The sequence below is a fragment of the Benincasa hispida genome, chromosome 1 (genome assembly GCF_027475165.1).
Source record: "Benincasa hispida cultivar pf3 chromosome 1, pf3_genome.v1.1, whole genome shotgun sequence".
Taxonomy (NCBI): Eukaryota; Viridiplantae; Streptophyta; class Magnoliopsida; order Cucurbitales; family Cucurbitaceae; genus Benincasa; species Benincasa hispida.
The window spans coordinates 39,399,803-39,415,864 of NC_143478.1; positions in this window are offsets into that span (position 1 = coordinate 39,399,803).

The window sequence follows — 16,062 nt, forward strand, 5'->3', positions numbered from 1 at the left end:
AGGCTGGTAAAGGTAAATATGATTTACTTGCTCTTGAAACTTGTTTAGTGAAGAATGATGATTCAGCTTGGATAATTGAGTCAGGTGCCACTAACCATGTTTGTTCTTCTTTTCAGGGGATTAAATCTTGGCAACAGTTGAAGGCTAGTGAAATGACGATGCGAGTAGGCACTGGGCACGTCGTCTCAACTGTGGCAGTGAGAGGCTCCAGTTAGCTTAACATAATAGGTTTCTTGTTTTGAATGATGTATATATTGTTCTCAAACTAAAAAGGAACCTCATTTCTGTAAAGTGTTTATTGCAATGTAAATATATTGTCTTTGCAATGTAAATATACTGTCTCTTTTAATGTGGATAAAACATTTATTCATAAAGATGGTATTTTTATTAGTATTGTAAATCTAGAATCGAATTTATATGTGCTAAGATTGTTAGCCATTAATTCCCCCCATAATACTTAATTTTTTTGAACTATCGTAACTCAATCAAAACGTTGACGTATTTATCCAAAAGAAAATGCCCAACTTTGGCATCTTCGTTTAGGGCACATCAATCTCAATAGGATTGAGAGATTGGTGAAGAATGGACTTCTAATTGGGTTAGAAGAAAATTCTTTACCAGTGTGCGAGTCTTATCTTAAAGGTAAGATGACTAAACGATCTTTTACTAGAAAAGGTTATAGAGCCAAGGAGCCTCTTGAGTTAGTACATTCTGACCTTTGTGGTCTATGAATGTGCGAGCTTGTGGTGGCTATGAGTATTTTATCAATTTTACTGATGATTACACAAGGTACGGATATATTTATCTTATACAAAGGAAGTCTGAATCCTTTGAAAAGTTCAAAGAGTTCAAGGCTGAAGTTGAAAACGCATTGGATAGATGGATTAAAACATTTCGATCGAATCGAGGTGGAGAGTTTTTGGACTCGGCATTCCAGGACTATTTGATAGAATATGGAATCATTTCCCAACTCTCAGCGTCAGGTACACCTCAACAGAATGGTGTAGCGAAGAGGAGAAATAGGACCTTGTTGGACATGGTTCGCTCGATGATGAGTTAAGCTTCCTTACCGGACTCGTTTTGGGATTTCGCAGTGGAGACTGTGGTTTACATACTCAACTGTTTTCCCTCCAAGAGTGTTGCAAGAACATGTCTGAAGTTGTGGAATGGACGTAAAGCTAGTTTATATCACTTCCGCATTTGGGGTTGCCCTGCACATGTGCTTGAGGCTAATCCCAAGAAGTTGGAACCACGGTCGAGGTTATGCCTCTTTGTAGGCTACCCCAAAGGTACACGAGGGGGTTATTTTTATGATCCGACAGAAAATAGGGTGTTTGTTTCAACAAATGCTACTTTCCTAGAGAAGAATCATATTAGGGAGCACAGTCCACGAAGTAAAGTCATGTTGCATGAGCTTTCCAATAAAACTACCGAAACTTCAACAAGAGTTGTTGAAAAGCATGCTACATTAGCAAGAGTTGTTGATGGAAGTTCATCCAGTAGGTCGATTCCACCTCAAGAGTTAAGGGAACCTCGACGTGACGGGAGGGTTGCGAACCCACCCTTTCACTATTTGGGTTTCACAGAAATCCTTGCTACGGTAGCAGATGGTGACGTTGAGAATCCGTTGTCTTATTGGAAGGAAATGGAGGATGTTGACCAGGATGAATGGGTCAAGGCCATGGATCTCGAGATGGAGTCAATATATTTCAACTCAGTATTGGATCTTATAGATCAACTTGATGGGGTAAGACCTATAGGTTGTAAATGGATCTACAAGCGCAAACAAGGTGTTGATGGGAAGGTACAGACCTTCAAGGCTCGACTTGTGGCAAAGGGTTATACCCAGGTAGAAGGACTCGACTATGAAGAGACTTTCTCGCCTGTTGCCATATTAAAGTTGATCCGCATCCTCCATCCATTGCAGTTTATTATAATCATGAGATTTGGCAAATGGACGTCAAGACGAGCTTTCTGAATGGCAATCTTGAGGAGACCATTTACATGGTGCAACCCACGGGATTCATAGCCCAAGTCAAGAGCAAAAGGTTTTCAAACTGAATTGGTCCATTTATGGACTGAAACAGGCGTCTCGATCTTGGAACATACGGTTTGATACTGCGATCAAGTCGTATGGCTTTGACCAAAACGTTGATGAACCTTGTGTCTACAAGAAGATCATCAACGCTTCAATAGTCTTCTTAGTGTTGTACGTAGATGATATTCTACTCATTGGGAATGACGTAGATCTACTGATTGTAGTTAAGAACTAGCTAGCGACCCAATTCCAAATGAAAGATTTGGGAGAGGCTCGGTTTGTCCTTGGTATACAGATATTTTGAGATCGTAAGAACAAAGTTCTAACACTGTCTCAGGCATCGTACATTGACAAGATGTTGCTCAAGTACTCGATGCAGGACTCCAAGAGGGGCCTACTGCCATTCAGGCATAGAGTCACTTTATCTAAGGACATGTGTCCTAAGACGCCTCAAGAGGTTAAGGAGATGAGATGGGTCCCATATACATCTCTCATTGGCAGTTTAATGTACACGATGCTTTGTACTCGTCAAGACATCTGCTACATTGTGGGCATAGTCAGTAGGTATCAGTCTACCCAGGCCAGGGTCACTGGACCGCAGTGAAGAACATCCTCAAGTATCTTTGGAGAACGAGGGACTACATGCTTGTGTATGGTTCTAGGGATTTGATCCTTACTGGATACACAGATTCTGACTTTCAGACTGATAAAGAATCTCGCAAGTCCACATCAAGGTCAGTCTTTACTCCTAACGGAGGAGCTGTAGTGTGGCGAAGCACTAAGTAGCGGTGCATCGCCGACTCCACTATGGAGGTGGAGTATGTAGCAGCTTGCGAAGCTGCTAAGGAAGTCGTCTGGGTTAGGAAGTTCTTGAAAGAACTGGAAGTTCTTCTAGATATGTCTAGGTCCATTACCCTATATTGTGATAATCGTGGGGCAGTGGCAAACTCCAAGGAGCTGAAGAGTCACAGGCGCAGCAAATACATAGAACGAAACTATCATCTGATCCGCGAGATAGTGCATCGAGGGGACGTGATCATCACGAAGATCGCTTCGGAGCACAATGTTGCAGACCCATTTACAAAGGCTGTCACGGCTAACGTGTTTGAGGCCACCTACGAAGTATGGGTCTACAAGATCGCCCACGGCTGGACTAGGGCAAGTGGGATATTTTTTTTGTACTGAGCTTTTATGCCCTAGTTTATTGTTTTGTACTTGTTTAATGTACACCCCACTTCGCTTTAGAACAAGTGGGAGATTATTGGGGTTGATGCCCTAAAGTCTCGTGTCTTGTAGTCTGTAAACAGTTTGTACGAATGCTTGTGTTGTATAATATATGATATTTACTTCATATCTTGTTTTTGCTCATTTGCATATTTTATTTGCTTTACCACAAACCAATAAACTTAAAATCCTTAGTTATCTATATGTAACTCAAGCATGTATGTGGTGACATACAAGTGGATCATATCTTGAGTGATAACCAAAATGGTCTGTAGTATATGGATATAAGAGGGAACCTTATCCCAGTAACACTACGGATGCAGCCCGCTTTGTGGAATGGTCACAAGTGTTGTGACTTGTCACAGATGGTCTGATCCTAATCATTCTTGTTGGGGACATGCGAGTGGGGGCATCCTATACAAAGGGTTTGTATAAGACCTGACCACGAAGTGTTAACGTCTAGTTATATAACACCGTTCATGACAGAGACTTCACTTCACTAGGATGACCATAGGTAACATGACCTCAATCCTGAATGAGTTGGGAACTCCTGCCATTGAGAGCAGTCCTTTGATTTGTATGGGTGCGAGTGACCAGGTCGTCGATTCAAACCTACCATTTTAGGGATTCGTCTGATTTGGGAGCTGGGAACTCAACTACACAAGATGAAATTCACTTCTTCCTCGAGGCAGGGGTAAGTAGATAGATAGCTCCCTTAAGGGCTGATTCTGGGGCTTGAACGATGTGGAACCATACACCTTCTCTTGGTCCGAGAGGTGCTCACACATAGTTGGACTATGTTGTATTGTTCATTAGAGAAATCAGTGGTACTTAAGAAATGAGATGTAACTACAGGGGCAAAACGGTAATTTAGCCTCAACTGTACTTACGAGCATCTATGAAGGGTCATTGTACTCGTGATTGGTAATATTCGATGGACACAGGAATATATCTGTGGTAAGAAGAGTTCAGCTGTTGGTCTTTAGTGGAATGCCTGACAGTTAACGGATGGTGAATCTCATGGCTAAAGAATTTAGTCAGATATTCACGGACCGTTAGAGCTTCAAGCCACAGGTCCATTAGGTCCCCTGGGTAGCTTGGATAAAGTCGAGAATTAGTATTTGGGTTAATTTGAAATGTTCAAGTTGACAAGAGAAAATTCGATTATATATGATATAATTGGACTAGTTAATTATATATAATATAATTGGCTAAATGTATGAGATACATTATTTTGGAGGAAATTAGATATAAATATGATTTATATCAAGTAGAGGAGAATTTACTATAGTAGATATGTGATATCAAACTATATGGTAAAAATATAATATAATTATATTCATTAATAATTTAATTGGTTAATTATATGATAATTAACCTAAAAACTCTCTCGAACATGCGTTAATGGGAAAACCATGTCGGTTATTGTAACCGAAGAATAAAAATGAAAATTTGTTTCATTTTGAAGCGTTCGAAAAAGATCGAAAGGTTTTTGTATTGGTGTGGAAACATAAACGATCGTATAAGTCGAGAGCCTATACAATAGTCGCTCAGCACCTAAACGATTGCACGCTAATTCCTAAATGATCGGATATCTTTCCTAAACGATTGTATAGTGTGTTGTGTTTCCTAAATGATCGTCTACTTTTTCCAAAACGATCGTTCAGTAAAACCTACACGATTGTGTAGTTTCTTTTAAATGATTAGCATCTTCCTATACGATAGCTTCCTATTCTCACCCACTTGCTTATCGTCTACACGATCAGTTCTTCCTCTAACCTCTACCAAACTCATCGAATACCACACTTTGGGTTCTCACTCAGAGAATACCAAGGGCTCCTTTCTGGTGGTGTCGTCCCCGTTGCATTTATTTGTTTGTGGTTGTTCGTGCTGCTGCAGCCGATGCATTTGCTGGGCGTTTTTTGATTGGGTAGAGGTCTTCCGCTGCATTTAGTTTCAAAGCTTGAAGAGCGTCTTCAACTAGTATGAGAATTCTTTCCCTTACATTTAGTGTTCAAAGCATGCCGTTAATTACTGTGTATTTGCATAATAGTATGTTCGAATGTATATGGTGTATTTCAGTCACGATGAAATTGGAAAGATCCTAACGCGCTGGGATGCTCTTCATTGAGAGATTCTTCAGTTAGATGTAACTACATGGACAAAACGATAATTTTGACCCAGCGATACATACGAGTGATTTGTGAAGGGTCAACGCACCGTTGATTGGTTATATCCAATGAACACAGAATTATATCTATAGTGCAAAGATTGCAGTTGTTAGACTTTAGTGAAGTGACTGACAATTAATGGAAGTTGACTAACATAATCAAAGAGTTTGATTAATTAATCGAGTACCATTGGAGCTTCAAACTATAGGTCCATAAGGTCCCCTCGTTAGCTCAATTGGGATAAAAATGAGAATCGGATTAATTCAAATTAATAAAGGGAATTATTTATATAAAATTATATGAGATATAATTTGAGAGAAAATATCAAGCTTAATATGAATTTGATTCATATTAAATAATTGAGAAAATTTTATTTTATAATATTAAATTAAAGTATATATAAATTAAATAAAAACTAGTTTTATTAAATTCGTTTTAAGTTGAATTCTCTCACTCTCTCTAAATCTTTCTCAACTCTCAGATTTTCATCGATATTCTGTGTATCGCACGAGTCCAAGTTTGAGTATCAATTACTAGAGTAGAAATCATTTCCTCAACTCAAGTCAGCTGCTTCAAAGTTCCAGGTTTTTTTTATTCAAATTCTTTTACATTTTTTTCAAACAATTATTTCATATTATTGATTGTTCAATACATTAACATCTAAGATTTGTTTATATTTGCATACTTATAATATCAATATGTCTACTAGAAAATTTAAATTTAGATATGAAAAACACAAGAAGAAAAGAAGAATAGAAAATTCGATTGAATCTCAAAAAGGTGCTTTCGATAAATTTTTTACTGGGAGTAAAAGTAATAAAATTGACGAAACAATAAAAGAAATTATTGGTACAAATAAATCAAAAGATGAAACAAGAATAGTAGATAATTATATGATTAAAAATGAAGCATGTAATCAAATAAACTTGAATAAAAAAAAAAACAAGAGAATGGAGAGGAAAGTGAAAAAAGAGAAAATAATGATGTTATTAGTAATGATAATGAGACATGTATGGTGCATACGGAATATAATATATGATCCGAGAAGATGGAAAAATATTGAGTCTAAATTAATTGACTTATTGTAGAAAAAGGTCCCGTTTGAATAGAAAACAACCAATATTTTGTGAAAAAGGAATAATTCAAAGAAAAAAAAATAATTTGATGAGAATGTTGAGATTCAAGAAACACGAACACCTGAAGATTCTTTTAGATTGATTACTATATTATAAATCAAGCAATTCTTTACTTAAAAATAGATTTGAACAATTTTAAGTGTATGAAAATATCTTTAACTTCTTATTTGATATGAAATTTTCAAAGTCATTAGATGATAATTTGAAAAGATGTTACGATAATCTTGAAAATATATTAAAACATGATATATTTTTTGACATTAACAGTTTAGATTTATTTTTTGAATTAGAAATATTAAGAGAAAACTTGTAAAATGAAATTGATTGTCCTATTAAAATATTAAATTATATAAAAAAGGTAAATGCTTTTTCAAATGCATGTATTGCTTATAGAATATTATTAACAATACCAATAATGATTGCTTCTGTTGAAAGAAATTTTTCAAATTTATAATTAATTAAACCTTATTTAAACTGTGTCGCAAGAAAGATTAAATGAATAGGTCATATTATCCATTGAAAATGATGTATTAATAAACTTAGATTATCAAAATTTGATACATATTTTTGTATCTCAAAAAGTAAGAGAAATAAGTTTTAGATACTATGTTCTATATGAAGGCCTTTCTATTAAAATTTTACCTAAGGCCTCATATGATCTCGAGTTGCCCCTGCCTCATAGTTTATTCGGCTTAGCATTTCGAGACCTGAAACTGACTACATATATTCGAGACTTCCGTATTTCTCGAACCCAAAAAAAAAAAAAGGTAAACCAATTTTAACTCAAAATAACAGCCTGATATTTATAATGAGCGAAAGAAAGTGAAACATTCTTGAAATTTGAAACATAAAAAATAAATTTAATTATGTAGACTAAATTCATTATTAAAACTTTAAATTTGATTGAAACTATTAAATTAGATGATATTTCATGTACAAATTTAACATATATGAAAGTTAAATTCATGGTTTTTTGAACGAGTTATGTATGATTTTGGTCAAGTAATAACTCAATTGAGTTAAATTTGACAAATATTTCAATTTTGTCTTCATTTGATTTTATTTTGTATTTCGAAGAGTTACTAAATTACTAGTCTATTATATATCAGCATGATCCTTCATTTGTAGCATCCCACTTCAAATTGAAGAGTTCTTTCCTTTCTTTCGTTCTTTGATCTTGAGTTGAGTTGAGAGTAAGTATCCAAGAATTCTATCAGGTTCGAATAGTTCGAAGTTGCAGTTCTACCAAAATTAATCATTATATTTTGTTAAAACGATTGTTACAGTCTACTTGCAACCCATACAAAGCAAGTAATTGTTTTTAGGACATTGCTTATTAGAAGTGTGTCTCGACTATCTTTTGAATCTCCACAAGCTTTTGAAGTTTTTATAAGTTCTTGGTTATTTCAATTTCTAAGCTTTGTTATCCTATTTAGCTTACTTTTGAGTTTGAACATTATTATTGTATATAGTGTGTATACTATATCTAGTTGAGGTGTAATAGGTATTTAGTTTCTATATATATCATATCATTTCTCCAATATTTCAGTTTTTTTTTTTTTTCAGTTTTTTCTTTGCACCCTTACTTCAAACCTTTAGTGGCCAAAGTCAAAAAGGCATTTAAATTTAGTTCAAATGAGGGGTTAAATGGATAAATGGGGGAGTTTTAGAATGCTGTTATTGGTCTATATCTGTGGACATAGAAATATATCTACAGTGAAGATAGTGCAATTGTGGATCGTTAGTGATGTGTACTCATAGTTAACGAATATTAATTAATTTGGTTAATGAGTTTAGCTAATTAATCTCATTTCATTGGAGCTTCTGATTCATATGTCCACTAGGTCCCCTTGTTAGCTCACTAAAGGATATTAATGAGGAATGATTTGAATTTTTCAAATCAATTGAGGAAATTGTATAATAATATGATTAATATATAATTACTTATAGATGTGTAATCGGTGCCAAACAGGTGTCGTTATTCTATCTTACCCAAGCAAATAAAATTTATAATGCTCTAACAACTACTAATTAAAGTGGAAGTAGGATGTCGATCCCAAAGGAACCTTTATTAATTGGCCAAAGATAGTTAATAGAAAAAGATTATTGGGAATTCTTGTATTAGGTTTAATCCTATCATTGTTCTTGAACAATTACTTGAAAACTCAACATCCCACAATCCAATAAAGAAAAACCTTTAAAGACCCATATAGCTATTAACATGAATCACATCAATCAAGGTTCTTTAGGATGTGGAGGTGTTTGAGTTGTAAACTGAAAGTGCATTTTTTTATTTGAATTTGATCAATAAATTTGATTATAAGTACAATTTTCTTTTGACCAAAAGAATATTCTCTATTACGTCTAGATCGATCATGTTGAGTCACATAGTGTCCACGATCGTCACTGCCTCTTACACTTGATGGTTGGCCCTCCTCTATAAAGTGTATACTCTCACCACAATGTCGGTATGTCACGTACTGTTCATGGACATTTGGATAGACATGTGAAGTTTGTCCTTCTTCCATACTTAGTGTACTAAAGGTTGTTGGAAAAAATTCAAATGTTGATGGAGAGGGCATCATGGAAGTATGTGTAAAATGATCAAGTGGGGTTGTTGGATATTCGTTCTGAACATTATGTCAAATAAGAATATCCTGATGACTTGTTGGATCACCTTGTTCTTCCATTGGAACATCACCATCGAAATATTGTACTCGATATATAGAGGTGAGTCTACGCAAGACCCTTATAGCAGATAATGTCATATTTGGTAAACCGACCTAAAAAAGAATTGAATAACAAGTTAATGACTTTAAAATATGCAAAGCAATAAAATTAAACGATCCTAATAAATAATAAACTTATACGAACAAGTGATAGGATGCTCCTACTTTCGTTATATATCACCTACTCACAATGACAAATCATTCAATATATCCAGGCCCAATATCTACACCATTTTTATAAGGAAGTCCATTAACAACCAAATTTTGATGATTTTCCCAAATTGAAATTTAAGGAGCCAAATATGCAATCTAGTCTTACTCATGCCTGGCTCTTAGATTGTGTGAATGGAGTCGGGCATCTATATTGCAAGGTTGAGGAATTTGTTGCAACATCCCAAATTGACGCATCATACAATCTGAGTGATGCTATCCACACACACAAAAAAAAAACATATGGGTGGACATCTGGATGTCCATATCTCATTACCATCGAGATAATATAGCGGCAATAGTTGGATGAGATGATTATATGACTCTCAAATAATCTACATGCATATGTGTCAAAGTATGAATGAACTAAAAAATCGAAACATTATTAATATATAATATATGAATTAATATAATATTACTTGGCTAGGTATATGCGTATCCAATATGTATCTCTATTGTAGTAGAACGTGCATCATCTAATTACAGAAAAGTTGTCATTCCATCTACAACAATCACAAGTTGAATATTAGGTATTAGTATTTCATAATGAAGACAATAATAATGAGGTAAAAATGTTTACCGTACTGCAAGTGGTTTGTCACCTAAGTTGTTCTCATATCGATGGAGTCGTCGAGGCACTAAAAGACAAAATCGATCCCATGCCCAAATCTACAGCAATAGAAGTGGTCTGTCACCCAAGTGGTCTGTCACCTAAGTTATTTCATAAGTGAGTTGCCTATATAACCATACAAGACATCCAACCCCCCAACTGTACATCCCAGCAATATCAGAATATATTAAGAGAGGAAGATACATTAGGTGCACTCTACTGTTGAATTTGTCGAGAACTACCAATCCTCCAATCAATGTAAGAATATATGCTCGAGCATATCGTTGAAGTTCCTTTTCATCTGCATTATCTGGTAAATGGCAAAGTTATTGAATTGATCAGCTAACCATGGCAGGCTAAGATAACCTCCCTTGAGAACGACGTCATTCGTTTTTATGCCTAAAAGGACGACACAAAATTGTTCCCAATCATAATTTAGGGACCCGATCAATGGTCTTCCATTAATCGATAGTCCAAATTGGATAGCTACATCTTGTAGTGTAATCATACGCTCTCCATACAACATGTGGAAAGTGTGTGGCTTCTGTCGCCATCGTTCCACTAATGTTGTTATCAAATGTCAGTCTAGTTGTATAAATTTGATATAAGAGACTCCGTAGAATCCTACGGCTCGTAGATAATTCAATATGAGGGCCTGGGTCTTCTAGCCTTCGAATAACAGCCTCCCGTCGCTAACAATGCATAACATCAATATGCTCATCTTCCCAAACAACTTGTGATCTATGGTTGAGCTATAAGTATAAAACTAAGTCGTTGGCCCTATGGTAACATCATCGTCCATTTGATCTCATAAAAACAAGATTAAATTTAACTTAAATGTTTACTATAAATCAGTGCAATTACAATCAATAAAGACCATTACAATCAATAAGGAATACACCCTTCGTTGTTTATAGTTACAAAAAAAAAATTACAAGAACGAGCCCAGAAATAAAAAACAAAATCTAATGACTAAGTTGAAGGAAATCAAATAGGAGAATTTCCATGAGCAGCGGAAGGATCTTTCCAAATTTCAATCGTATATGAACATTACAATTACAATTTAAAACAGAAATGAATGGTTATGCATAAAATAGAAATTACAGCATCCTTTACTACAGATTAAAGGAAGAATCAACAAATCTTTGTAGACTCATATTCAAGTTCCTTGATCACGAACGCTCGATCACAGCAACACAGCAACGCACGACCGTTCATCCAACACGACCGCTACACTACACGAACACCGCACACTCGAACTAAGCGATCGCCAAAGTCACGAACACCTCGAACACCGCAAATGGCCTCCATAGAACCTCGACATTGTCGAGTTGATTATGACACCACCAAGAAGGTTACCTTGGTATTATCGATTGTGAATCTAGATGGTGGGCTCTGTATGGACTTGGTTTGAGAGAGAAAATGGGAGGAACCACAATCGTGTAAGCGATTGAGCAAGTGGGAGATGGAACAACCTATCGTATAGGTCGATGCCCAATCGTTTAGGAAAAGCTATGCGATCGTCTAGCAAAAGCTATACGATCGTTTAGCTCATCGCTTAGCTGAATGTCTATCGTGTAACAACACTCCACGATCGTTTAGCTAACTCCTAATTGTCGCTTAGTAAATCTTGTTTACTTGACAACTATCCGTGAGAATTTTTCGAGATTGAAAATCTTAAATCAACATCTTCTTTTTCTTTCTAAAATTAGAAAAATATTTTTTCTTTTATCTCACGGTTACCATAAAACCACCAATAACCTCCCACTCAATTGATTATTAGAAAAAAAGTGATAATTATCCAATAATTAATATTATTATAAATATAAATGATAACTAACTTACCATAATATATTTATAACCTATAGTTTTAATATTTCATCTCATGAAACATGTAAACCATAGCTCTTTTTCTATTCCATGGCACTTAATGTAAATCTTATTTAAATTAATCCTCCATTAGATATATCTAATACACCACATCGATCTTATCATATATAATAGAATTACCTCTTGTCAATTTGAACATTTCAAATCAACACCAAGAACTGATCCTCAACTTGAATCCATTGAGCTATCAAGAAGACCTTATGGACCTGTAGCTCGAAGCTCCAATGGTAAGTAAATAACTAACTAAACTCTTTAGTCACAGGATCCACCATCTGTTAACTGCCAGGCACTTCACTAAAGACCGACAGCTGAACTATCCTTACCATAGATATATTATGTGTCCATCTTAACCAATCAACAGTGTGACAACCCTTCACAGATCGCTCGTAAGTATAGCTCGACCGATAACCATTATGCCCTTATAGTTACATCTAACTCCTTAAGTACCACTGAATCCTCTAATGAACATAAGTCATAGTCCTACTATAACTGAGTCCTCTCTTCCAAAGAGAAGTTGTGGCCATTATGACAGCTGAACTATCCTTACCATAGATATATTATGTGTCCATCTTAACCAATCAACAGTGTGACAACCCTTCACAGATCGCTCGTAAGTATAGCTCGACCGATAACCATTATGCCCTTATAGTTACATCTAACTCCTTAAGTACCACTGAATCCTCTAATGAACATAAGTCATAGTCCTACTATAACTGAGTCCTCTCTTCCAAAGAGAAGTTGTGGCCATTATGTTCAAGCCTTGGAATCAGCCCTTAAGGGAGCAATCTATCTACTTATCCCTACTTCGGGGAAGGAGTGAATTTCATCTTGTGTAATTGAGTTCCCAACTCCCAAATTAGATAAGTCCCCAAAAAGGTAGGCATGTTGAGTTAGCAATCTGGCCACTCTCACCCATACTAATCAAAGGACTGCCCTCAAAGGCAGGAATTTCCAAAACACTCAGAATTGAGGTCGTGTCACCTATGGTCATTTAGGTGAGATGTAAGTCTCTAGTATCAACGGCGTTATATATAGAGTCTAGTCATCTCTTGGTCCGGTCTTATACAAACTCTTTTTATAGGACACTCCCGCACGCATGTCTCCACATGAATGGCCAAGATTTACCATATGTAGTAGTTTAGAACACTTGCAAACCTCTACAAAGCAGGTCGTATCCATAGTGTCACCAGGATCAAGTATCCCATCTTAATCCTTACACTACAGACCTATTTAGGTTATCACTTAAGGCATGATCTACTTATATATCACATAAACATGCTTAAGTTTACATAAGATAACCTTGGAGCTTTGTTTATTGGATATAAGTAAATGTCAGAATGAAATAACAGTTATTTTATTCATAAAACAATGTGTATAATTACAAACAACGTGATTCCGGGAGAATTAGGATACCAATTCCAACAATCTCCCACTTGTCCTAATGCCTTGGGAGACTAATGTACAATACAATATAAAACATGTATAATAAACTAGGACATACCCTAGTATCATCTCCCACGTGCCCTAGATAAGATGTCACATGTCCCCAGACCCAGACTCTCCAGGTGACCCTCGAACACTTTAGCCGTGAGAGCCTTTGTAAAGAGATCAGCAACGTTGTGTTCCGACGCGAACTTCGTGACTATCACATCACTGCAATGCACAATCTCCCTGATCAAGTTTTATTTACGCTCTATATGCTTACCCTGACGATGACTCCGAGGCTCCTTCGAATTTGCCACAACCCTGCAGTTCTCACAATACAGAGTGATAGGCAAATCCATATTTGGAACAACTTCCAAATCTGAAAGGAATTTCCTCAACTAAACAGCTTCCTTAGTCGTTTCACAAGTGGCTACGTATTCGGCTTCTATAGTGTAATCCATGATACATCCTTGCTTAATGCTTCACCATACTACAGCCCCTCTATTCAGAGTGAACACTGACCCCGATGTTGATTTATGAGAATCTCTATTGGTCTGAAAGTTAGAGTCCATGTATTCTGTAAGGATCAGATCCTTATCTCCATACACAAACATGTAATCCCTCGTTCTTCGAAGATACTTGAGGATCATCTTGACTATCGTCTAGTGATCAAATCCTGGATTGGACTGATACCGACTGACAATCCCTACTGCATAGCAAATATCGGGTCTGGTGCTCAACATTGCATACATTAAGTTTCCTACAGCTAAAGCATAGGGAATCCATCTCATATCCTCAACTTCTTGAGGTGTCTTAGGACATTGATCCTTAGACAAAACGATTTCATGCCTGAAGAGTAACATACCCCTCTTGGAATCCTACATTTTATACTTGATCAACATTTGATCGATGTACGATGCCTGAGCCAGGGCTAACCAGTTGTTCTTACAATCCCGAATGATCTGGATCCCTAGAACATACTGTGCCTCACCCAAATCTTTCATTTGGAACTAGGCAACTAGCCATTTCTTAATGTCAGTCAGATACCCTACATCATTCTTAATGAGTAGGATATCATCCACATAAAGTACCAGGAAAGTTATTGAGTTGTTGATGATTTTCTTGTAGACACAAGACTCATCAATATTCTGATCAAAGCCAAACAACTTGACCGCAGTGTCAAATCTGATATTCCATGATCTAGACGCTTGTTTCAGCCCATAAATGGACCTATTAAGCTTGCAAATTTTTTGCTCTTGATCTGGAACTATAAACCCTTCTGGTTGAGTCATATAGATGGTCTTCTCAAGATCACAATTAAGAAAGGCAGTCTTGACGTCCATTTGCCATATGTCATAGTCATAAAATGGGGCTATGGACAAGAGTATCCGGATAGACTTGAGCATGACAACAAGTGAGAAAGTTACCTCATAGTCAACTCCCTTAACCTGGGTATAACCCTTTGCCACGAGTCGAGCCTTAAAGGTTTGCACCTTTCCATCTACACCTCTCTTTTGCTTATATATCCACTTACACCCAATAGATCTTACCTCATGAACTGGTTGACTAGATGTACCGACCTCAACAACTCTTGTTGATCTGTCGGCCTGTTCAACAACTTTTGTTGAACCCTCAGTAGTCTCAGTCTCACTAGAAATCTCACACAAAACGAGCTTACTTTGTGGCTTATGATCTCGGATGTGGTCTTCTTCCAAGAAGATAGCATTTGTAGAAACAAACACTTTATTCTCACTTGAATCATAGAAGTATCCACCTCTCGTTTCCTTGGGGTAGCCTACAAAGAGGCAAACCTTCGAACGCAGTTCAACTTCTTTGGGTTAGTCACTAGCACATGTGTCGGACAGCCCTAAATCCTGAACTGGCGTAAATTACCTTTACGGCCTCTCCATAGCTCAAAAGGTGTTTCAGAAACACTTTTCGAGGGAATGTTGTTCAGGATATAGCATGCAGTCTCCACTACAAAACCCCAAAACAAGTCTGGAAGATGAGCATAACTCATCATAGATCGAACCATGTCCAACAAGATTCTGTTTCTCCTTTTTGATACACCATTCTACTGAGGTGTACCTAGGGCTGAGAGTTGGGCCGCAATCCCATGTTCTATCATATAGCTCTAGAATTAGAGGTCCATATACTCTCCACCACGATCAGATCGTAGTGTTTTTATCTTATTACCTAACAAGTTTTCAACTTCAACCTTATACTCCTTGAACTTGTTAAGGGCTTCAGACTTACGTTATAATAGGTAGAGATACCCGTATCTTGAATAATCATCTATGAAAGAGATGAGATATTCATACCGATCTCGAGCTCTAACATTCATCGAACCACAGAGGTCTGAATGTATAAACTTCAAGGCTTCCTTGGCTCTGTAAATTTTTCCAGTAAAAGGTCGTTTAGTCATCTTGCCTTCGAAGCATGATTCACACACCGACAAGGAGTTTTCTTCTAAACTCTTTAGAAGTCCACTTTTCACCAACTTCTCAATTTATTGAGGTTGATGTGATCTAACCTTAGATGCCAAAGATTGGCATTTTGCTTAGAAGAAACCTTTAGTCTTTTAGCTGTTGTAACAGTATTGAACATTTCAGTGTTAAATAAGGCTTTT